The sequence below is a fragment of the Amphiprion ocellaris genome, chromosome 21 (genome assembly GCF_022539595.1).
Source record: "Amphiprion ocellaris isolate individual 3 ecotype Okinawa chromosome 21, ASM2253959v1, whole genome shotgun sequence".
NCBI lineage: Eukaryota > Metazoa > Chordata > Actinopteri > Pomacentridae > Amphiprion > Amphiprion ocellaris.
In genome coordinates this window covers 19408599-19434070 of record NC_072786.1, presented here as the reverse complement: position 1 = coordinate 19434070, position 25472 = coordinate 19408599, and the positions used below count along the sequence as shown (strand labels likewise).

Genomic DNA, 25472 nt, shown 5'->3' with positions numbered 1-25472 from the left:
TAGCTGGAAGCGGCTGATGTTTATGGAAAATAGAAAACCCTTGTGCAATTATGTTAGCACATGAATAAAAGTGTGACTTTTCATGGACCATTTAATTGGGTAACCCCAAATGTTTGAACGGTGCATTTGTTTCATTTCCACACAAAAATGTGTGCATTTATTTGGGAAAACATTCCAAAGTGTGCAGAAATGTATGCAACAAGGTAAAATCATCGATATAGGAAAAACTGTTTAGGTTCTTCCTCTGATGGAGATGGAGATGCTTGGAACCTAAACAATTATTGACCTACATATATACCAGCTGTCCTGTCTGTCCAAAATCCCAAATTGCTGGCCATCTCACATTTCTGGAGCTTTTAAGCAGATAAAAACTGGGACTTACTGGCTTCCAGTGCTGTACAGTACAGTACAGTAACAAAGGCAATCTCCCCTATAAAAAAAGCTGTAATCTGCCTGCTTTTATTACAGACATGTTTCAGCTAACCAGGACTAATTGAATCATCTGTGGACTCATCAGTTTTGATATGTTTGTGTAAAAATACCATCTTCAGCAAGATACACTGTATTGCCAAAAGTATTCGCTCACCTGCCTTGACTCGCATATGAACGTAAGTGACATCCCATTCCTAATCCATAGGGTTCCATATGACGTCAGTCCACCCTTTGCAGCTATAACAGCTTAAGCTCTTCTGGGAAGGCTGTCCACAAGGTTTAGGAGTGTGTTTATGGGAATTTTTGACCATTCTTCCAGAAGCACATTTGTGAGGTCACACACTGATGTTGGATGAAAAGGCCTGGCTCTCAGTATCCACTCTAATTCATCCCAAAGGTGTTCTATCAGGTTGAGGTCAGGACTCTGTGCAGGCCAGTCAAGTTCATCCACATCAGACTCTGTCATCCATGTCTTTATGGACCTTGCTTTGTGCACTGGTGCACAGTCATGTTGGAAGAGGAAGGGGCCAGCTCCAAACTGTTCTCACAAAGTTGGGAGCATTGAATTGTCCAAAATGTCTTGGTATGCTGAAGCATTCAGAGTTCCTTTCACTGGAACTAAGGGGCCAAGCCCAGCTCCTGAAAAACAACCCCACACCATAATCCCCCCTCCACCAAACTTTACACTTGGCACAATGCAGTCCGACAAGTATCGTTCTCCTGGCAACCGCCAAAAACAGACTCATCCATCAGATTGCCAGATGGAGAAGCGTGATTCATCACTCCAGAGAATGCGTCTCCACTGCTCTAGAGTCCAGTGGTGGCGTGCTTTACACCACTGCATCCCACGCTTTGCATTGCACTTGGTGATGTATGGCTTGGATGCAGCTGCTCGGCCATGGAAACCCATTCCATGAAGCTCTCTGCTGAAGCACTGTTCTTGAGCTAATCTGAAGGCCACATGAAGTTTGAAGGTCTGTAGCGACTGACTGCAGAAAGTTGGCGACCTCTTGGCACTATGCACCTCAGCATCCGCTGACCCCGCTCCGTCAGTTTACGTGGCCTACAACTTCGTGGCTGAGTTGCTGTCATTCCTACACACTTCCACTTTCTTATAATACAGCTGACAGTTGACTGTGGAATATTTAGGAGTGAGGAAATGTCCCGACTGGATTTGTTGCACAGGTGGCATCCTATCACAGTTCCATGCTGGAATTCACTGAGCTCCTGAGAGCGACTCATTCTTTCACAAATGTTTGTAAAAGCAGTCTGCATGCCTAGGTGCTTGATTTTATACACCTGTGGCCATGGAAGTGATTGGAACACCTGATTCTGATTATTTGGATGGGTGAGCGAATACTTTTGGCAATATAGTGTAGCTGCAGTAACTGACGTGATATTTAGTCAAGCGAGGTTCTGTTCCAAGGCCGGATTTTTAGTATTTGTGATACATACAAATGACAAAGCCACCTGTAATCTGGAACAGTCATCTCTTAACAGGGTGTGTGGTCTACAGCATTACCTTCAGGGACTTCTAATGCATCCTGAAATCTATCCCCAGGCGGTTTCACCATGACTCACAAGAAGTCACATGAGTCACAAGTCATTAACAAGCCTTAAGTCATGTAAGTTAACGTATGAATAAATGCCTGGGACTCCCCACTAGTCACCCCCCACTAGTTACAACTGAAGAAGTCCTTTGAATGATGTTGTTGCATTCTATGAAAGCACCTAGCATTACCTTGACCTGGATGACTGACAATCTACAGAGACATCTTTCACATTGATTTTCCTTAGAATGAAAGTAAGTCATTAAGTCTGACAATAGTGTCTTGGATAACATTTCTCAGTTGTTTATGGACTTGTGTATTTCATATGTGTGTGCTACATTACTGTAGTGGCTTTTACTCCAGTGACAGTTCCATGTATCAAAGCCTGGGAAGGCTCAGTATGAGCTCCTGTGTTTAGAACTTCTACACCTGAAAGACTTTTCTGGGCTTCAAGGCATGCTTACACCTGCAGACTGTGTAGAACAGAGAACAAAGAAGGATTCTTGCTCCTGGTAAATAAATGAATTGTTTTTGCACAGTCAGCTGTTGTCTGTAGACCCCTTCACCAAAGTACACTTGTTGATTTTTCAGCTCATTAACTAGACATCATGCATACTTTTCCTGACTATTTTTCAAAGCAAACTAACAGTGTGTGATTGATTTTTTACCTTCCAGGCAGCCACTTTATTTTAGTACAATATGAAAATTGACTTGTAAACCTAAAACACTAAAGATAGCATATATCTCACAGTGATACACATGACTACTGTGATATATTGACTTCAGCCCTGGAATGGGAAGACAAGCAGCAATAAACTGATGGTGCTTTAACTCTTTAATCATGACATATTGCATACAGTTTGCCAAAATAGTGCGTACTCACAATCTCAACCGTATGCTGCATAAAGACACACATTCATGTACCTGTGCATGCAGTCACATTTTAGGTGTATGAGATATAAAAGACTTGGAAAAACCCGGCCATCAACCTATTTCTAGATTCTTCTACGGTATTGCCATAGACCATTTTCTGACAACTGACTGGATGGAAGGACAATTTAAGATGCCTGCTACCTCAGATTAAACGTTCCTATACAGCGTTGCTTAGAGCTCAGTGATGCAGAGTTAAAAGGAGGGCTGGAGTCTATCCCAGCTGACTTAGGGTGAAGGCAGGGTTCATCTGGACAGGTCACCAGTCTATCACAGGGCTACACAGAGACAGACAACCAATCACATTCACATTCACAATTTAGAATCACCAGTTAACCTCAGCATGTTTATAGACTGTGAGAGGAAGCTGGAGAACCCAGAGATAACCTACAGGGAGAACATGCAAACTGTACACAGTAAAGGGATAGTGAGAGTAGGGGAGTATTTTAGGCATCACCAAATCTAAAATGTGCTGTACAGTAACAAACAAGATTGTTTATATGTACCTTGATTTACCATTGTTCTCTCTTGCAATGCCATGTCTTCCACTCTTTTCAGTTCTATAAATATCAAATGTATTTTAACGCAATACTCCAACAAACACGTGTTTTCAGTTTGAAGTGCTCCCTGCCACATCACTTGAAAGTTTGTAAGTTGCTCCATTGTAGAAAAAAAGCTGTATTGAACTTGAAATTGCAGCAGTTACATTAAATTCCAGAGGAGTAGTCAGTATTATTTCAGTAATGTCTCACAAGGCACTTGGCAGTAGAATAGCATCATCTTGGAAACACACAGCTTTGGAACTCAGGGCTAAGAAGATTGTCAAAAGGTTTTATTTAACATTTTTATTTTTTAAAGTGGTTAAAGATTTCAGAGCAGTGTTCTTGTTCCCAGTGGTGCTTAAATTGATTAAATCATGTCTAATGGTTTGGCATAACATTAACAATTGGCATATGCCGCTGAAACAAGAGTGGTGTACCATTAGCCACTTTTCAATCTCTGTGTCACTCATTCTTCATTTGCTGGCAGAAACAAGGTTTGACAGAAAGAGGGAAGTTGCCCGTTACAACATTTATTTTGGATACACTTCTACACATCTGGAGGAGAAATGTGTGAATAAGTGGGCCAGCAAGAGAAGTTAGTCTGCAGTAAAATTTTGCTGCTTCATGGTGTTGGCTCACATACTATAGAGGCCACTTCACTGAGATTACCTAAAAGACTTGCCTGTTTTGCTGCATTGTTGTGACAGTCTGTCTGCTAAGGGTAGCTTTGTGAAACACATGGTCATAAATCAATTCTGGATCCACAAATTCTTCAGGGACGAGTCTTCAAGCAGTCTTCAGAGTCTGATCTGAATAATGTTTATTCAGTACAGAGGCTGCAAGAACAAATATGAGCAAAATCTCGAGATTTTAAGATAAGATAGTCCTTTATTACTCCCCAGGTCTGGGGAAATTTCCAGTGTCACAGCAGCAAAAATCTTTGAGAGCAACACTAACCATACGTACAGTAAAGATAATAATTATAACAATAATATATACAATATATACAAGAATGACGAATTGACTACACAAAGCATTACATTGTCTTTTATACCCATGCAAATTTCTAAATCCTCCTCTTTCCATCCTGGAAAGCCACAGCATATCGTCTTAAGACCCAGTCAGAATGTATATGATGTAATTGTATCAAAAATCAGACCACCTCCATTTTTTTTTTTTTTTTTTTTTGCTAGGTTGGCTTGATTTTTGCTTAGATCAGCATGACCTAGGTTTCAGCTCATGAGTTCAGATGAAGAGAGGGCATGCATTTCCAGTCTTATGCCTTATATGGGTTTCATGGGCTTCCATTGGGTTGCCACTTCCCACAGGATTATTTAGTGTACTCATGAATTCAGTTGATGTGTTCTGTCTTCCAAACTTATCATTGTTTGCTCTTAAATTTGATTCACACATCCTATTCATCCGATTTTATCATTTGTTTAATCTTAAAATGCCAAAACAGCATTTTATGTGCTTAACAACAGTCATCATGCAATTAGTCTGACTGAAGGGATGTGGATGCAGGTATGAGCCTGCCATTGGCCAATCATTCTTCCCCCTTCCACTACCTGTGTGTTACAGTTTTCTTTACATGAGAAACAACAACAGCAACTTTCAGGCAGCTACCTACCAAATGAAAATGCAATTGAAACTGTTGCTGTGGATTTGGATTATTAAGTAAAGCTGCTCTGCTGTTTGTTTCCGGTGGATTATTCATTTTATACATCGTACTCATCTCCTTGCATGCAAATACTCCGCCACAGGAATTACACCTGTCACTATTTTGAGGGAACACTGTTGCTGCACCCCACTAATGGCGACTGATTGGTTTAAAGAAATACAAGCCAGATCCTTTTCCCCCTGTAGCAGAATGATAGTGTGGTGCAGCCAGACTATTATGTTCTACAGAATGGACTGGCCATGTAAGATTGTTGTGTGTTTGACTTTGAGGGCTTCCAAAATGCAGATGACCTACTCCCTTTGTGTAGACACAATGTTATTCCTGCCCTGATGTCATTTATTGATGAGTTAGCCTGACCAACACTTTCATCCAAAGCAAGTAATTAAACATCTGCTCTTTAATTCACAGATCTGCTCTCAGCCTGTTAGCTTTATGACCACACCTCCACCCACCAGAGGTCCTTAGTGTTCCTTTTGATGAATAATCTTCTGTCAGCTAATCCCACCTCACATGCTCCCAGTTTCCCTTACAGATTTTCTGGATTGATAAGACACTAAATTCCCTTCACTGCACACAACCACCAGCTGACTGCACAAATTTCTCAAAAACAGGACTCTGCTGTCAAAATATTGAACACTATTCATGGTTTGCACACAGTTTCCAAAACTCTTGCACTCTTTTTGCAAAAGACTGAACACGTTTTTTGCTAATTTGAACACACTTTTTCACTAATAGCACACATTTTTCAAAAAGTGAACACTAGGAAGCAGAATTGGGACACTGTTCCAACACTGCTGTCACAATTAAGACACAACAGGTCAAAACTGAAAACACATTTGCCAATGAAGTGCACACTATAAAACCTGATGGGAAACAGAATTAGCTGTTCAGAATGGATGTCAGAGGAGCAAGAGGTCATGTTGGAAGAAGAGGACGTGGATGACTTAGACCACGGCCAGAACCAGAACCTGGACCTGGACCTGATCCTGGACCACTTTACATGGTATGTAAATGTTGTTCGTCACTTCAGTGACATGTCTATATTGGAACAACACAAGCAGTCAGAAATGTTCCTGAGAATACTGTAAAAAATCTAATGCATAATTCTGGTTCACAAGTGCTAGTAAAATTACAGAAAGTGTACATGACTGACTTTTTGTCTGTTTTGTGTGCATTTGTTCCAGAGAGTTTTTCAGTTGGATTCTGATGATACACATGAATACATCTATGTGGATGAGGCTGGTTTCAACCTGACCAAGAGGAGGAGAAGAGAGAGAAACATCATTGGACAATAGGCTATAGTCAACATCCCAGGTCAGTGTGGGGCAACGTAACCGTCTGTGCTGCAGTAAGCAATCTGGGAGTAATTGACCGTCATGCAGTTCTGGGCCCATACAACACCCAGCATTTGTTGACTTTCCTAGATGGACTTGGTGAGGGCCTACTGACACTCTATAGAAGAATTCTTCTCTACATGGAGGAGGAAGGTATATGAGCGGCAGCCATACTTTGGGAAAATCTCTTGCAATCAATGGTCTTGGCATGTGGTGATGTTTCTGTTGATGCATATCAGGGCTGGATTAGACACACTAGGTCCTTCTTTCCAGAGAAAACATAGCTTGTGATGTTGATGAGGTCCTGTGTCCTGACCAGGCTGAAAGAATTGATGCAGACGTGGTGTAAATATTTGCATACTGTACTGTGTACAATACAGTGCTGTATTTTTTGTCTAGCATTATTTTTATTTTGAAATGTACAATCAGGCACTGCAGTGGCCCCCTCTGATTCATTTATAGGATGCATTTGTGTTTAAGTTGTCAGTTTTGAGGATTTTATCCTTTTTTTTAACGCTTCATGTGAAAACACAGTGAGAGAAGAGTGTTTTGTATTTAGCAGTGCAGTGTCCTAGTTTTGCTTCGTGTGTCAGTTCAAATTTTGACAATAAAGTGTGCTTTTGAGACAAGTGTGCTTTGCTTTGTTAATTGTGTTCAAATTTTAAAAAATAGTGTACAGTGTGTTGGGAAATGTGTGCTATTTTTCAGGAACAGTGTCTTATCAACTGAGAAAAACTGAAATGATAGAAAACTTTTCCTTCTAAAATGTCGCATATCTTTCCCTTAGCAGTAAACAGTAAGGCCACATACCTCCTTGCCCCTTCTTCATATCACTTTCATGATCCTCCCAAATTTAGGAAGGAGTGCTTGTCCGTGCCGGCCTGAGGAGCGCTGCATGAGCTCATTCCTCACAGAAGGCATCACCAAGCACTTTCACCTGCTTCTGTTAAGCTCACTCAGAGTGTTTCATGCTAACTGCCATATCCAAACTTTACTATGCTCACCAGGCACGAGTGAAGAAAATATATATTATTTAACATATAAGATAAGCTATAAAGACATTGTGCATTTTTAATATTCCTGTACTTTGTGTTAACACTACATTTTTTGCTGTCTTTATATATGACCAGAGACTTTTATGTACACACTGGTCCCACTCCACAAAGGCAGCGAGTCCCATTTTTTCCATATAGTTTTTCAAAGGAGATGACCCTCTGCAACATTCACATTCACAAAACAGAGAAAGGCAAATTATGCTGTTCTGCTATGAATGTAAAGTGAGCAGCAAGTCTACACAAGAAAAGTGTTTTCTGGCAAAGAGTGGATCCTGTTAATAGCAAACAGGTAAAATGTCCATTCATTTATGGATAAGAGGAATCCCAACTGTGGAATTACAGCTAATGAATCTGCAGATTTGATAAAAAAAATTTGTCTTGGAGATGGTGTTTCAACTTCCGAATGTGAACTAGAAAAATAAGAACAATATTTGATAGATAAAATGCTCAGCTCTCCATAAGATAAATAAAAGCCAATACAGTGTGCAAAATGCCCATTCATTTCCGAGTTTAGCTTCAGTCTTACTTGAAAACAAATGCTTTAATGATTCAGAAAAAAATCTGCTTTCTTTATAAAACTGCTTGGAGTTCATAATAATTATCCTCCCTCCTAAACTTTATATCCCTGAATCTCTACAACAGAAGTACAAAGCTACAGGACAATTAGAGCTCATTAATGGGAAATCTACAAGATAGAACTACAGCAGAATTTTGCTTTGAGTCAATGTGCGTGCCTTTATTTCTAGACAGCTTCTGTGTTCCTTTTCCATACATTTTCACGGATATGACAAACACCCCACAGGGTTTAAGCAAGACAGTGGCTTCAGTGCAACACTTCCCCAGTACAACCATGTCAATTTACAGCAAACACCTGACATGCATGTAGTGTTCTAATAATTAGAATCCAATGAGTCACATCCAGGAGCTTAACAATCATGGCCACAGCTATTGCGCTAGCCACAGTCACCGGGACAGCATCATCCTATTGCTATAACCATAATACAGCTACAGTCCATCACAGTCAGTCTCAGCAGCAGGTAGTGTGAGCGCTGGCGAATTAGCATCTCTAGTTTTTGTTCAAACTGAAGACAAATGCTTGTTGTGAGAGAAAATATAACTAGTGCAATTGCAACACAGGTTTTTAATTTTTAAGGAGACATTAATCAATCTGAAAGTATAAAACCAAAAATCAAGCAGGTGAAGCAGTGATTTTGCTAAATGCATTGATCTCTGTTCGATATGTTTCGGTAGGTTTTGATTTTTGGTTTTCCCAACTGCTTTCTCCTCCTGCCTCTTTAAGTTCTCCCTCATTCTCTTTCAGTGTGAGGCTGAGGGTGTGGCTCTGCTCCCTGCAGATGGCTGATTAGACACACCTGCAACTCATCTCACCTCATCAACAGCTCCATATAACCCTCGGCTTCTGCTGCACTGCCCAATTGTTTTGCTGTGTCAGTAGTGTGACAGCAGCTAACTCCAGTGTACAGCTGAGTGTTCAGTCTCCAGAGCTTTTAGTTTACAATCCTACTGATCATCTCTGTTCTTATGGGCAGATCCTCCTGCGTGGCTCATTTCCAGCTGCTCATTTAGCCTCAATCCACCGTCAGACACTTCATACCGTTCTGTAGCCGTTCATTTCCAGCTGGCCAGCCTGCAGCTGCCACTTCAAACACTTTCACTCAATAAATTCATCCAAACAGTATTTGCCATTTGACCACCGAGCACTGGCATGTTCATGTGTGCATATTTACATGTGTGAGGTTTGATCCCCTGAGAACTGAACCACTAAATGCAATGGTGAATTACCATATGGCCCATTATGAAGAAGTTTGTTTAATTTTGCTGGTTAGTGCTGGTTATTTGAAAAACAGCTGTCACATAATTTCTAGGCTTCCCTTTCATCCAACTCACAAACAAAGCATAACTTTTTTTTTACATCGTTTTTTTTTTTTTTTTTTTTTAAAACTGGAGGGCTTTCATTTTTTTGCCCCAACATACAATCTTTTATGCACCACCTGATTTCTTCTCTGACATAAACTGGAATTAACCTTTTCGATTCAGACAGTTTAGTGCGTTCTGCAGTTCCAGTTTTAGTCACAGTAAGTAAAACACAATGTAACAAGCTACTGACAATTTTCAGATCTTCAGGCAGCATCACTGTGGAAAATTAGTCCACTGAGCACTTCAAACTGCAGACAAATAACCATTTCAGACCCAGAAATCTGTGTGATCCACAAGCCAGGTCATTGATGTCCAGCACTTGCATCTTTATCTTACCCAGACTGCAGCAACTGTCATGGGACAAAAGTTGTGAGAATCTACAAATGTACTAGGGGAAAAATAATAATAAAAATAAAATAATAAAAAACTGAGATAAAACTGGCCCTAATCAACACGATGTCTGCCCAGAGGAAAGATGTGGAAGGTAGCAACATTACTTTGAGCAGACAAAGCATCTGCCGTTACTCCTGATTTATATTACAGAACAGAGAGTGAAGCTCTACTGATGCTGCAGCTCAGCCAGCAGCAGCATCTTTGCAGGCTAATATGCTGCTTTAAAGTCTGAAGTTAGAAACAGCTGGTGCAGTTTGGGCTCTTTGCAGGGCTGGGCTAATGACGGCTGTGGATAATTGCACTTTTTTCTGGTGGCTTTACTTGCAGTGCTTTTCTGGAATAGCATCTTTCATATACAGTTGGTGGCCATGGAAGAACTGTCCTTTAAAAGCAGCTTCCCACATAGTTTTGTTTGAGGAGGTGACTGACAGTCTCAATGTGATTTCTGGCGATAGGTATAGGTAGATTTAATGATGCAACATGCAAATCAACTGGTTGACAACGATCAGAACAAGTTGTTGCTTTACACACACGCACAAACAAGTTCCGTGTGAATGGACACCCACAGATGGAGAAATGAAACAATATGATGCTCACTCTGACTAATGGTATTTACAGAGAGAGATGTAATACACCTTCTGGCTGCCTCTGCTACCAGGTTTTACTGCAGTGGCACTGCTGCTTGCATAAATTAATGATGTGGCTCAGAGAGAGTCCTCTCTGAAGACCTGAGGAAGGCTAAGGGAGACACATGGAGAGGGGAGAAGAGAATGTGAAGATAAATTAAGAGGAGCAGTGGAGAGATGGGATGAGGTCAGTGAACAGCACAGACACAAAGAGCCGATGGACTGCATACAAGAGAAACTGTGCAAGGGTCTGTTTTATAGAAAAAATAAGGAGATGTGAAAGAGAATAAAGTGAAAAAGGAAGAGTGAAACAGATTCACAAATTACTGTCCAGAATTATGTCTTAAAGTTATTGTTTTTCAAAAGTGTGACTCAAATGTATAAGAAAGATCCTTGAATATTATCAGAGATTATAAAGACATTTTCACGAAAAAACTCAAAACAATCTGAGAGTAAAGCCCCAAATTTACAAGAGAAAGGTTCAGAAAACCTTTTTTTTTTGCTTTTTTTAGGGCTGCAACTAATGATTATTTTAATAATCGATTAATTGGCTAATTATTTTTTCAATTAATCGATGAATTGGATAAAAAAACAACATATTTTTAATTTCCGCCGCTTTATTCAGAAAGAGAAGATTTGGACTGACAGAGCAAATAAGATCATTGTAGTGAAGCCTTCGTCTTCAACCATCGACAGAAGCCTCATGCTAGTGATGATCAGTCAGGACAGATGCTTCCTGTGGTGGGCAAGATGTCTTTCTCATCATGAAGCCTGTCATTTTTTGCTGTTGATGAAATGAGAAAGATAGTATAGTTTGAGTACGTATTATAGCAATTTACAACAACTCAGTAATTATCTTGTTTTATTTGCAGTATTAGGTTAAGGCATGTAAGTAGTCCAAAGAGCACAACACAAAGCACAGACAGACAGACAGACAGACAGACAGACAGACAGACAGACAGACAGACAGACAGACAGACAGACAGACAGACAGACAGACAGACAGACAGACAGACAGACAGACAGACAGACAGACAGACAGACAGACAGACAGATAGGACAAGCACCATAAAAAATACTTCATTATATAACTTGAGTAGATGTATTAAGTTACTTTAACCCCGGTCTAAATGCAGTTCATCCTGCCTCACTCAAACACTGACCAGTGTCTTCACTCAGACTTTGTCAGAAAATTTAAACTTGAGGCTTAATCTTTAAATTATTATCGCCATTGTGGGCAAGTTACGTTTATTTATAAAGCATATTCAAACCCTGCTTAAGCTGATTAAAGTGAAATAAAAAGTTTCTCACACACACACACACACACACACACACTGACAACAGGCACTAAAACACACTGACAGAACACACTAAAACACACTGCGAACACACACTGAAACACTGACTACACGCACTAAAACACACTGAAAACAGACACTAAAACACACTGACAACACACACTAAAACTCACTGATTGCACACACTAAAACACAGTGACTACAAACACAAACATACTGACTACATGCACTAAAACGCTGACAACACACACTGAAACACACTAAAACACACTGATAATACACACTAAAACACACGGACTACACACACTAAAACACATTGACAACACACACTAAAACACACTGATTACACAGACTAAAACAAACTGACTACACGCCCTAAAACACACTGACAACACACACTAAAACACACTAAAACACACTGACAACACACACTAAAACTCGCGGACTACACACACTAAAACACACTGACAACATGCACTAAAACACACACTAAAATACACTGACAACACGCACTAAAACACACTGACAACACACACGATAACACACTGACTACACACACTAAAACACACTGACAACACACATGAAAACACACTGACAACATGCACTAAGACACACACTAATATACACTGACTACACACAGTAAAACATATTGACAACATGCACTAAAACACCCTGACAACACACACTAAAACACACACTGAAACTCACTAAAAGACTCTGACAACACAGATGAAAACACACTGACAACATGCACTAAAACACACTAAAACACTGACTACACACACTAAAACACACTAAAATACATTTACAACGCACTATAACACATTAAAACACACTGACACAACACACTAAAACACACTGACAACACGCACTAAAACACACTGAGAACACACTAAAACACACTGACAAAATGCACGAAAACACACTGACAACACGCACTAAGACACTGACAACACACACTAAAACACACTAAAACACACACTAAAACACACTAACTACACACACCAAAACACACTAAAACACACTAAAACACACTGACAACACACACTAAAACACACTGACAACACACACTAAAACACACTGACTACACACACGAAAACACACACTAAAACACACTGACAACACACACTAAAACACACTGACTACACACATTAAAACACACACTAAAATACACTGACAACACGCACTATAACACACTAAAACACACTGACAAAATGCACTAAAGCACACTGACAACACACACTAAAACACACACTAAAACACACTGACAAGACACACTAAAACACACTGACAACAGACATGAAAACACACTGACAACACACACTAAAACAGACTAAAAGACACTGACTACACAGACAAAAACACACTGACAAGAAAGACTAAAACACACTGACAACATGCACTAAAACACACACTAACATACACTGACTGCACACACTAAAACACACACTAAAACACACTGACTACATGGACTAAAACACACTGACAACACACACTAAAACAGACTGACAACACACACTAAAACACACACTAAAATACACTGACAACATGCACTATAACACACTAAAACACACTGACAAAATGCACTAAAACACACTGACAACACACACTAAAACACACACTAAAACACACTGATAAGACACACTAAAACACACTGACAACACACACTAAAACAAACTGACAGAACACACTAAAACACACTGACAACACACACTAAAACACACTGACTACACACACTAAAACACACACTAAAACACACTGACAACACGCACTAAAACACACTGACAGAACACCCTAAAACACACTGACAACACACACTAAAACACACTGACTACACGCACTAAAACACACTAAAACACACTGACAACACACACTAAAACACACTGACTACACACACTAAAATACACTGACTACACGCACTAAATCACACAAAAGGTTGCTGGTCTGACCAAATAAGTTTCTTTTTTTTTTTGAAGTGTAGCAGTTACTTCTATGATTTTAAGTACAGGTCACCCACAAGCCCTGGAGGAGGTTCTGCCGCGACAACGTTTTCCCTTGGAATTTTCCAGTGATTCGTCTTCACAGAATTTTTGGAAATATCTCCTTCTCCACATGACATTGCTTTTCTGTCCAGAGAAGTTTCCTTACTCTTTTGTTTAGCTTTTTAGATTTTGAAGCATTACAGAAACTTGTGTGATTGTAAGCTCAGTTCAACAGCAAGCCCTGGAAGAGGGTCCCTCTTGCCAACATCTTTCCTTGGATTTCTCCAATTTTTCCTCCCCAGACAATTTTTGGAGTTTTTTCCTTGTTGACAAGAGGTTGCTGGCCTGACCAGAAAAGTTTCATTTTTTTTTTGAAGTGTAGCAGTTACTTCTATGACTTTAAGTAGAGGTCACACACAAGGCCTGGAGGAGGTTCTGCCGCGACAACATTTTCAAGCAGAATTTTCCGGTGATTCGTCTTCACAGGGTTTTTGGAATTTCTCCGTCTCCAGAGATTGATCTTCTGTCCAGACAAGTTTCCTTACTCAATTATTTAGCTTTTTAGATTTTGAAGCATTACAGAAACTTGTGTGATTGTAAGGTCAGTTCAACAGAAAGCCCTGGGAGAGGGTCCCTCTTGCCGACATCTTCTCTTGGATTTCTCTTATGTTTCCTGTCCAGGGGATTTTTGGAGTTTTTCCTTGTTGAAAGGAGGTTGCTGGTCTGACCAGATAAGTTTCCTTTTTCTTTAAACCCTTTGATGCACAGTCGGAGAAAGGGAGACGGACACTTCAGCTTCAACCATGCCAGGGCTCTCGGCAGCATGCAATAAGCCACTCACGGCTGGAACTCCCGCTACGGCAGGAGCCCCCTGCGCCCGGCTCTCCGTGACATCCTGGCTGTTCCCGGCTCTCCGTTCGACCCTGATCACCCACAGATGGAGAAAGGGACACAGACGCTTCAGCTTCACCCATGCCAGGGCTAGCCCGGCGGCTTCCCAAACTTTGCACCCGACCGACTGGCATTCGTGGCCTGTCATCGGAGGGCCTCTGCCGGCCTCAGCCAGAGTGCTGGGTGCTACTGGTGGATGGTTCCTCCAGCCCATTCAGGCCAGCCTCTACACTGTGACCCGACTGAGGGAGCAGAGCGGGGAGGCCCCCCTCTGCACCTCCCGTGGACAGTGTCTGGTTCTCAGCGGCGAGACAACACACACGAAAACACACATTAAAACACACTGACTACACACACTAAATCACAGACGAAAATACACTGACAGCACACACGAGAACACACATGAAAACACACTGACTACACACACTAAATCACAGACGAAAATACACTGACAGCACACACGAGAACACACACTAAAACACACTGACAACACACACTAAAACACACTTACTACACGCACTAAAACACACACTAAAACACACTGACTACACACACTAAAACACTTTGACTACACACACTAAAACACACTGACTACACACACTAAAACACACTAACTACACGCACTAAAACACACTGACAACACACACTAAAACACACGGACTACACACACTAAAACACACTGACAACACGCACTAAAACACACTGATGACACACACTAAAACACACTGACTACACACACGAAAACACACTGACAACATACACTAAAACCCACTGACAACACGCAGTAAAACACACTAACAACACCCACTAAAACACACTAAAACCCACTGACAACATGCAGTAAAACACACTAAAACCCACTGACAACACGCTCTAAGACACACTGGCAACACACACGAAAACACAGACACACTCACACAAACACACACGACCACCACCATGTTTACCCACCATCCTCTACCTGTCTTTCCTTCCTCCTCTTCCTCTAGCTCCTCCTCCTCCTTGCTTTTCCCACTTGCTCCCCCCTTCTCTCCTCTCTCCTCTTCCTCTCACTCCTCCCTCTCTCCAAGGCTGCCTGCCGTTCTCCCCTCCTCTCTCCCTCCTCCTCCTCCCCCACCATGCTTTCTCACCTCGCTCCCCCCTCTCTCCTCTTCCTCTCGCTCCTCCCCCCCTCCCTCAAAGGTCGCCCGCCGTTCTCCCCTCCTCTCTCCCTCCTCCTCCTCCTCCTCCACCACCATGGTTTCTCCCCTTGCTCGCCTATTCTCTCCTCTCTCCTCCTCTTCTTCCTCTCCTTCCTCCTCCCCATCCTCCTGCTCCTCCTTTCCTCCCTCCAAGGTTGCCCATCGTCCTCCCCCGCTCTCTCCTCTGTCTTCTTCCTCTAGCTCCTCCTCCTCCTCCTCCTCCTTGCTTTCTCCAATCCCGCCTTCCCTCTTTCCACCCTCCTTTCCCTCTTCCTCCAGCTCCTCCTCCTTGCATTCTCCCCTCCCTCCCCCCCCTCTAGCTCCTCCTCCTCCTTGCTTTTCCCACTTGCTCCCCCCTTCTCTCCTCTCTCCTCTTCCTCTCACTCCTCCCTCTCTCCAAGGCTGCCTGCCGTTCTCCCCTCCTCTCTCCCTCCTCCTCCTCCCCCACCATGCTTTCTCACCTCGCTCCCCCCTCTCCTCTTCCTCTCGCTCCTCCCCCCCTCCCTCAAAGGTCGCCCGCCGTTCTCCCCTCCTCTCTCCCTCCTCCTCCTCCTCCTCCACCACCATGGTTTCTCCCCTTGCTCGCCTATTCTCTCCTCTCTCCTCCTCTTCTTCCTCTCCTTCCTCCTCCCCATCCTCCTGCTCCTCCTTTCCTCCCTCCAAGGTTGCCCATCGTCCTCCCCCGCTCTCTCCTCTGTCTTCTTCCTCTAGCTCCTCCTCCTCCTCCTCCTCCTTGCTTTCTCCAATCCCGCCTTCCCTCTTTCCACCCTCCTTTCCCTCTTCCTCCAGCTCCTCCTCCTTGCTTTCTCCCCTCCCTCCCCCCCATCTCCACCCTCCTCTCCCTCTTCCTTCAGCTCCTTTTCCTCCTCCTGCTTCTATTGTCTTCATTCTCCTTACCCACATTGTCCTCCTTTACCACTGACTGGCTGGACTTGCAGGATCACGGATGAGGACGACCTCAAGATCTACTTTCCAAGGCTGCCCTCACTGTCCTCCCTGTATTCTCCCATTTCTTCCTCCTCCTTACCCTACTCCCCCCTTCCTACTTCTCCTCTTCCACAGGTTTCTCCAGTACCAGCAGATGGGAGTCGGATCTTCACGGAGGAGAACAACATTTCTCTTCAGAGGCCGCCCTCTGTCTCCTCCTCTTGCTCCTCCTGCTGCTCCACCTGTTGCTCTTCTTGTTGCTTCTGCTGTTCTCGCTGCTATTGCAACTCCCCCTGCAGCTCTTGCCCCCTCCCTGCTGTCTGCTCTCCTCCTTCCTCTCTGTCTGTTTCTAACACCTGTCCTTGTGTTTCTCCTCCTCAGCCCCCGCAGGTCTCCAAGCCCACTTTGGCTACTCGGGCTCCTGTCAAGCCTTGTGCTCCAGCAGCGGTTCTGAGCGGCCGAATTGGGCAGGTCTCCAAGCCCACTTTGGCTACTCAGGCTCCTGTCAAGCCTTGTGCTCCGGCAGCGGTTCTGAGCGGCCGAATTGGGCAGGTCTCCAAGCCCACTTTGGCTACTCGGGCTCCTGTCAAGCCTTGTGCTCCGGCAGCGGGTCCGAGTGGCTGAATTGGGCAGGTCTCCAAGTCCACTTCAGCTACTCAGGCTCCTGTCAAGCCTTGTGCTCCGGCAGCGGTTCTGAGCGGCCGAATTGGGCAGGTCTCCAAGCCCACTTCAGCTGCTCAGGCTCCTGTCAAGCCTTGTGCTCCGGTAGCGGGTCCGAGCGGCCGAATTGGGCAGTTGTCCAAGCCCACGTCGGCTACTCGGCCTCCTGTCAAGCCTTGTGCTCTGGCAGCGGGTCCGGTTCCAAAGTGGGTAAGGAACCTGCGGGCCCTCATGAAGCAGCGCAACAGCCAGCATGGCTGCCTGACAGGTAAGAGAGGTGCTGGGCCTCCAGCAGGCCAACCTCCAGGTCAGAGGTCTCGCAATTAAACTCTTACATTTAATATAGTTTAAGTCCAGTTTTTTTTTTTAAGTTTAACTGAACATGATTTATGTTGGATGTGATCTGGTCAGACTTTATTTGAATGAATCTGTTGTGATGATGTCTGATCGATCTATTCCAACTTTATTTGAATAGATTTTATCTTATTCTGCTTTATATATTTTCTCTTTGTATAGTGTGATTTATGTTGGATGTGATTTGATCAGACTTTATTTGAATGAATCTGTTGTGATGATGTCTGATCAATCTATTCTGACTTTATTTGAATGAAATTAAATTGACTATCTATTGTTTGTGGCCCTGCGATGGACTGGCGAGCTGTCCAGGGTGTCTCTGCCTTCGCCCTGAGTCGGCTGGGATAGGCTCCAGACCCGCGTGACCCTACAGAGGATCAAGCGGAGTAAAGAAAATGGATGGATGGATGGATGGATGGATGGATGGATTTTGTGTGATTCCAACTGAACTCTGTCCTTGTGAGTGGCACTCAGGTCAGGGTGCCTTTCAGAGGTGTGGGTGGATCTGGGGGGTAGCGCCCTCACAGTGAAGCTCCGCTCTGTCTAAAGGTGAGAAGGATGCAGACAGCATGTCATGAAGTAGTAATATGTGTGTCTGCGTCCCATCCTGGACCACAGTGGAGTCCACAGTGACAAGGACCAGAGTTCAGTGGAATCACACTGGGGGAGGAAGCTTTCATGGGCCGCTGCACAGCAGTGGCCCGTGACAAGGTAAGTTTTAGGTTTTGATTTTATATTCATAATACACAAAGTTTTTAAATATCCAATAGAAGGTGAGAAATATTCTGACATGTTCTCCTGTTGTTTTTTTCAGCCCCAGGTCCCAGCTCCAGCAGACCCATGAAGATGACCAACCGAGCCCAGCAGAGACGACCCCAGAGACTACAACCAGACGACAGGACAACTTTCTAGGGAGCAGAATGCAGTGGTACTTTACATGTACTTTACAAAGAATCACCCTACAGATACTGCATGTTTACATAGGGATTTAGTATACTGCATATCACTGACTGAGAGAATGTAATTCTGTCAGAGTCGATGGAAAAATTTTTTGTTTTTTTTAATAGCTGCTTCCTGGCCCCCAACGATTTCAACAAGGATGGAACATCAAGGAGAAAAAAGTCATTAAGAAGAAAAGGATGATGGGAACTAGATCCAGGAGCAGTGCATAAGATGTGAGACCACTCAACTAAAACAAGGTGAGTCCATGGAGTGAACTGGCTCTTTAGATGCTTTATGTTAATATGGGCATGTTCAGTTCTATGGCTCAAATGCAATTATTTATCTGTGATTTAATGAACCATCTTGCTGTGTTTTTGCTCTCTTTAGAGCTCTCTCTCCAAGACACCCAGTAAAATGAAGGATCAAATCAGGACAAGAAACTAGATAAAGAGCAGCCACAGTATGTGAACTCAGACAATGGAAGAGGGGATGCTTATTATAGTGACACAAAAGGTGAGACAACAAAGAAATCTAATTCTGTTGTGTTTCATTATTTTGTGTATGTTGTGGCCTATAACAAAGGGCATCATCCATCCATTAGCTACATCTTTTATCCTATATAGAGTTGCGGGGGTTTCAGGTCACCAGTCCACCTCAGAGCGATCACAAAGAGACTGACAACCATTCACACTAAGCCGTCAGATTTAGTTTAGAATAACCAGTTAACCTTCCATGTATGTCTTTGGATTGCAGGAGGAAGTCGGAGTACAAAGAAAAAGCCACACAGCCACAGAGAGAACATGGATGGAAAGAACCAGACGACCAGCAGATTTGTACCAATATAAATACAATGAACCTAGTGACAGTGTATTGTTATATACTACTACTGAATGTGAATCTCACACATGTTTCTGTGATTCTTTTCTCCCAACACTGTGACTTCAGAATCTAAGAAGATAAAGAAACAGTTCGAGGAGCCTCCAGACAATCAACGACAAAAGAAACATGTCAGAGAACAGGAGGAAGATGAATAACAGGATCAAAGAGAGAAAAAGAAACAGACCCAAGAAGAAGAAGAAGAGACAGACCCAAGAAGAAGAAACAGACCCAAGAAGAAGAAGAAACAGACCCAAGAAGAAGAAGAAGATCCAAGAAGAAACAGGCCCAAGAAGAAGAAACAGACCCAAGAAGAAGAAGAAACAGACCCAAGAAGAAGAAGAAGATCCAAGAAGAAACAGACCCAAGAAGAAGAAGAAACAGACCCAAGAAGAAGAGCTCCAGATTACTCCGAAGGTAAACGTCTCAAATGAAATGTGTCTACAGATAAAGTCATTTCAGTGGATATCTTTACTATAGACATAGATGCTGTGAACAACAGCCTCAACATTACATTTACTTCAGTGTGAGACTCCATTCATTGATTTTTCTCCAAATGTAAATACAGCAACCCAAGCTGCTGGGGGACTTCCCATGATGCACTGAGCCCCTCCCCTCTCCTCATCTCTCTCCATACGGTTCAATGTCACTATTGTATGTCACTAACTTTGTGTCTGGTCCTCTCTGCAGGTATCTCTGGATCTGGAGCTACAAGTTTAGATCTGCTGTTACTGGCCTCACCCACCTGCAAAGAGTTCATGTTCTCTCCCTCCTCTGTACCCTCATTCCAAACGGAGGTTTTTTTTTCAACTTCCTGGCAACAGAAATTTTTTTTCCTCCACACTGCTGCCAAATGTTTGATCTGATCAAACTGCAATAAGAGAGAGTCTTAAATAAAAAGCCAAAACAAGAGAACTGTATCTGTTTGTTCAGACGTTTGACATTATGGACTCTTCCTGTAACCTTATTCTATGGTTAGAAAATCACGTTAGTCTAAAAATGTGTTTTCAAAGCACTGGTTTCTCATAAACACCTGTGACTCAGACAAACTGTCCAGCATTTGCATGTATGAAAGGTTGTTTAATAACTTGGGATAAATATACAGGATAGTATTTTCACTGAATACACAAATGCTGCTTATTTTCGTGTTAACAGACAGTTTTGGGTTAGTTGTTCTTTCCAGTGCTTGTTTAATTTACAAAAAACACATTAGATAATGATATAAGAAAGTGAAAACAATATAACAACTCAAATCACAAATAGAAAATATGAAGTAAAACACATCCAAATCAGAGAGACAGCACCCATGACTACATGTCACCTCCTGATTGTGTTGCCTTTACTGAAGTCCAGAAGTTTAACAGGTGCAGCAGCTTCTGACCTCTGTGGACTGAGCTGAAATCCATTCCAGAGCAACAAAAATCTGATTATTTTAACCTACTGATAGGTTCTTCTTCCCTCCTACTACTCTCTGCTCTTCCTGCTTCATCCTGGATTCTAAATAATCCTAGTTATGATGGACTTTAATATGTAGCTATGGTCTGATAACTAATAAACAAATGCTGCATTTCTAAACCAAAAAAAAGCTACATTTCTAGCAATGCCAGATGGATGAATGAACAGCCTTGGTGGAGTACTGCGCTCTGACTGCTTTTCTTGTTATCATTTGCTGTGTATTTGCCATTGTGAGGACAAAAATCTGCTTTCTGTAAGAATGTGCCAAACGTCCAGACGATAAAAGACAAGATTATTAAAGAATGTAATCCTATCGACCAACAATTCCTATTCGTCAGTGATATCAGACCTGGCCTAATTATTGAAAAATTATTCAAATGAGCATTTTTTGGTCCAACACCTCTCTGATTAAGGTTTGGCTATGAGTACCTAGTTAAAGATTGAGAAAGCTAATCGCTATGGTTCAACTAAAAACAAACCAACCTCTCTAAAGGTGTATTTCAAATCCCTTCCTCATTCCCATGTACATAATCAGTTTAGTAATCTAGTGACCTAGATGGCACACCGGGATTGATCCCACGCTTCAGTTCAATCTGCCATAAAAATATTAGACAAAGGTTATTTCAGAGGAATCACCACAAATCATGAATTTTCTCACAGAGGTGAGGTGGAAGTTCTGAATTTGTGCTACTGATCAAGAAAAACTGTCTTGCAGATATGAGCTTTGAGACATTTGCAGACACGTCTACACCTCATGGATTTCTCTCTACTTTCAAAAACAATAGATGCTCTCACAACTAGACTAGACTGCTTTTTATAATGATCTATGCTCCATCGTATCTGTGGAATCTATGGAATCACTGTCAGCACTGGGATCAAACATGGGGGGTTTTAAAGGTTAACTTTATCACTAGTCCTTGGCTCTATTGGTGTTGCATTGAACAAATAAAAAAATAATATAAATAAAATATATGAACACGTAAAACAAAAAATACTACACTTAAAAATAAAAAGATTTTGTAGGGTTATAACTTCAGGTCTAAATTAGACACAATAATCTCCATAATGAATTTCACTGTAGGGTATTAACCTTATATTTAAATTAGCCAGACTAATCTCTATAAGGTCTTTACTCACGATATTTAAATAATCCGTGTATGGTTCGCTCATTTGTTTTTCCGTTTCAAAATAAAATCTAAAAAAAACAATAAACCACGCTGTTTTTTGTTTTTCCGTTTTTAAAACCTAAATGTAGAAATGTATTATTTATATAATGAAAAAAACACAGTGTTGGTTTTTGGTCTGGCTTTTTAAACACGAAATAAAAAATACAGCTGTTGTTTTATTTTGTAGCAACACCTAAAGTCGCCGAAGAACAGTTTAGAGCTGGTCTGGGCCGTGAACACATCAAGAATGGCTGTCATCGAGCCCTTTTCCTATTTAATTCTCTTTAAGAGTGGAAAACCCACGCAGAAATCATGGAGCTCCACGTTGCTCTATAATGAGAGTCAGGAGGTTCTGCATGGAGAACAGTTTAAGAAGATCAATCATGTGTCTGATGCCGATTTGGAGAGAGCTGGAATTTGTTCTGTTAACCACAGATGTTATTTTCAGTGCCATACTTTATTAACTGTAGAATGTTATGTTTCACTTCTGTGTGTTTTACAGTCAGATCCGACATGTGGATGACAGTTTATGATGGGATACTGGTCATCTACTGGTGCTGCTGTTCCAGTTTAACTGGTGATCAGGTTAACTGGTGATAGTTTCCGTCTCCAGATGTTCCGTCCTCGGATTCGTCCCGACCAGACCTGGCTGTGTGTGAAATAAAGATACTAGATGAAGAAGACCTTGCCAAAAAACGTTGGTATCACTACTTATTAAAGTCTATATCCATGTAAATATCATCTGCAGACAATAAAAAGAAATGTGCTGGAGAAATTAAAAAAAAACAAAACATTTTTTTATGAATGGTGAGAGGAAACGATGGAATCCAGAGATAAAATTAGAGACCACAGTCTGACTCATCATACCGATCAGTCTGATAAACATCTTCACACGGATGTAAAAAGGATTACAAACATATAACACAAACTACCTGCATAGTATAATCACTCAGACTGTACAGGACTGGAAGTATTCTAGTCTTCCTCTGCCAGGTCTCTAAAAGTATCTTTTTGCCATTTCTAAACCAGCCAGAGTTTTTGGAAAGACACAACTCACAAATATATTGTTTGTTTTGACCAGATTGGATCCTTTCCATTTTTATTTGATATTGTCAGTGGTTAACGTGCTCTGAAATGACGGTTAGAACGGAGGACTGAACGTGTTTTATTGTTTTCTGAGTGACTAGTTTTAACAACGTGGTCTCAGTTTGTTCTGATGTATTTTATCAGATCCAGCTGATGTTCTGCTGCATGTTCTGATGTATTTTATCAGATCCAGCTGATGTTCTGCTGCATGTTCTGATGTATTTTATCAGCTCCAGCTGATGTTCTGCTGCATGTTCTGATGTATTTTATCAGATCCAGCTGATGTTCTGCTGCGTGTTGTTCTGATGTATTTTATCAGATCCAGCTGATGTTCTGCTGTGTGTTGTTCTGATGGGAGGCTGCTGAGGCTCTGAGTGTTTCTGAGAACAAACCTGAGTTAAACCTGAAGTTCTGCTCTGGATCTGTTCCACTGAACTCAGACTAACACACAGCAGTGGACGAGCTTCTATGTTGTGGGTTTTCTTGGTGAGACATTAATTAGTTTTGTGGTTCGTTGTTAACCAGGCAGCCTGTGTTAAGTTGTGATTATCCCCAGTTAACCTGGGCGTGTTTCCTGAACAATCACCAGGTGTTCAACACCTGACAGGATGACAAAGATCTATGTGGATGAAGCGGGATTATGGAAGCAAATCAGACTCATCAGATTCTGAATTTTAAAAGCTGCTGAATTTCTTACTTTGAATTTTTTTGCATCAAAATTATGTATGTGAATTTTTTTTATGCCTGAATTTAGCTCATCAGAATTCTAAAAACCAGTTAAAAATTTAATGTCTTCAAAATTCGCTATCAAAAAAATTCAATGTCTTCAAAATTCGCCATCAGAAAAATCTGATGTGTTCAAAACTCGCCATCAAAAAATTCAATGTTCCAAATTCACCATCAAAAAAATTCAATGTTCAAAATTCGCTCTCAAAAAATTCACTGTTCACATCCAGGGGACTCAGGCGTAAACAATCTGTTACAGCGGGTGCAGAGGCACAAGAGCAGGGAAATGAGACAGCAGAGAAGTGACTTAAATGAAACAAGATTTATTTGCACAAAGGCAAAACCAAAAACTACAAATGGAACTCTAACCAAAAACAGAAGTCACTAACAATACGCAGTCGGCGTAACAAAACAATACTTCTTGGAGGAGGGCGCAAACACTATACACAGAACAGTAACCCACGTTTAATTCCTCCAAGCAGGTAAACTACAAAACAAAACTACTACTCTCCACACAAAATACCTAAACTCTATCCCAGAATCCCACTACACTAGCAGGAACACCAATTAAACAAAACAACAATGCTCTATTGTCTGATGCTGCTTGGAACGAGAACCTTACTGAACAGTCTCTCTCTCTCTGGTATGGGGTAAGAACCCAGGATTCCTGTCCAAGCTGTGGCAGCAGCCAGAGTCCTCCTTAGCTTAGCAAGACTTCTTGGAGAAAGCCCCGGTCCTTGTAGCATCTGGAAACCTCTGCCAGGTGGCCTTCCAATCAGAAGAGTAACGGTAACAGAAACAGGCAGGAGTCAATACTGCACAGAGAAAACAGGGTTAGACGCAGAGCTGGAGAATGCAGTGGTTCAGACAGATCTGACAGCAACACTAACTGTGAGTTAGGGGACGGTCCGGCACCAACTGACGAGACGAGGCACTCTTTATAGTGAGCCCAGCCAGCCTGATGAGCAACTCCCACCTGCACCCGATCAGCTGATTGGAAATCAGCCACACCTGCTGCCCACCACTGCCACACACCTAGAGAGAGAGAGAAGCAACAGGCCAGAGGAGGAGAGAGCACTGCCACTTAATCACAGCCTCTGGCTGTGACAGTGACACAATTGATCCTGGCCAAAATCGAAACAACGCCCAGCCAATCACGTGACGCTCCTCCGGTCATGTGACGCGGTCGGTTGACCTCACAAGGCCGGGGTCAACCACGGCTATAGTGGGGCAGGTTATCTCAATATTCATAAGAATCTTTCACTTGGTGATACAAGCACCAAAATTGGCACAAATGACGTCCAGGACATACATTTTAAGAAAAGCACGTTAGCCATCAGAAAATTCAAGATGGCTGCCAGTTTTCAAGATGGCTGCCGAAGCAAACCTGACAAATTGCAATTTTTGAAGTGGAACTCCAATTAACACAATTTCTGTATGGTAAAAA

General features: G+C 42.1%; 1 long non-coding RNA gene across 3 annotated transcripts; it reads left to right on the top strand.

The window, feature by feature from the left end:
• Positions 1–16373: 16373 nt before the first annotated feature.
• LOC118469383 (uncharacterized) lies at positions 16374–21186 on the top strand. Of its 3 annotated transcripts, none has more exons than XR_008600159.1 (6): positions 16374–18485; positions 18589–18702; positions 18842–18973; positions 19104–19229; positions 19470–20009; positions 20283–21184. It is a non-coding gene; the product is annotated as an uncharacterized LOC118469383 (long non-coding RNA). The 3 variants fall into 3 exon arrangements; XR_008600158.1 differs by having other exon boundaries at positions 16376–18702; positions 19470–19549; positions 19662–20009; positions 20283–21186; XR_008600160.1 differs by having other exon boundaries at positions 16374–18702; positions 20283–21186.
• The last annotated feature ends 4286 nt before the right edge of the window (positions 21187–25472 follow it).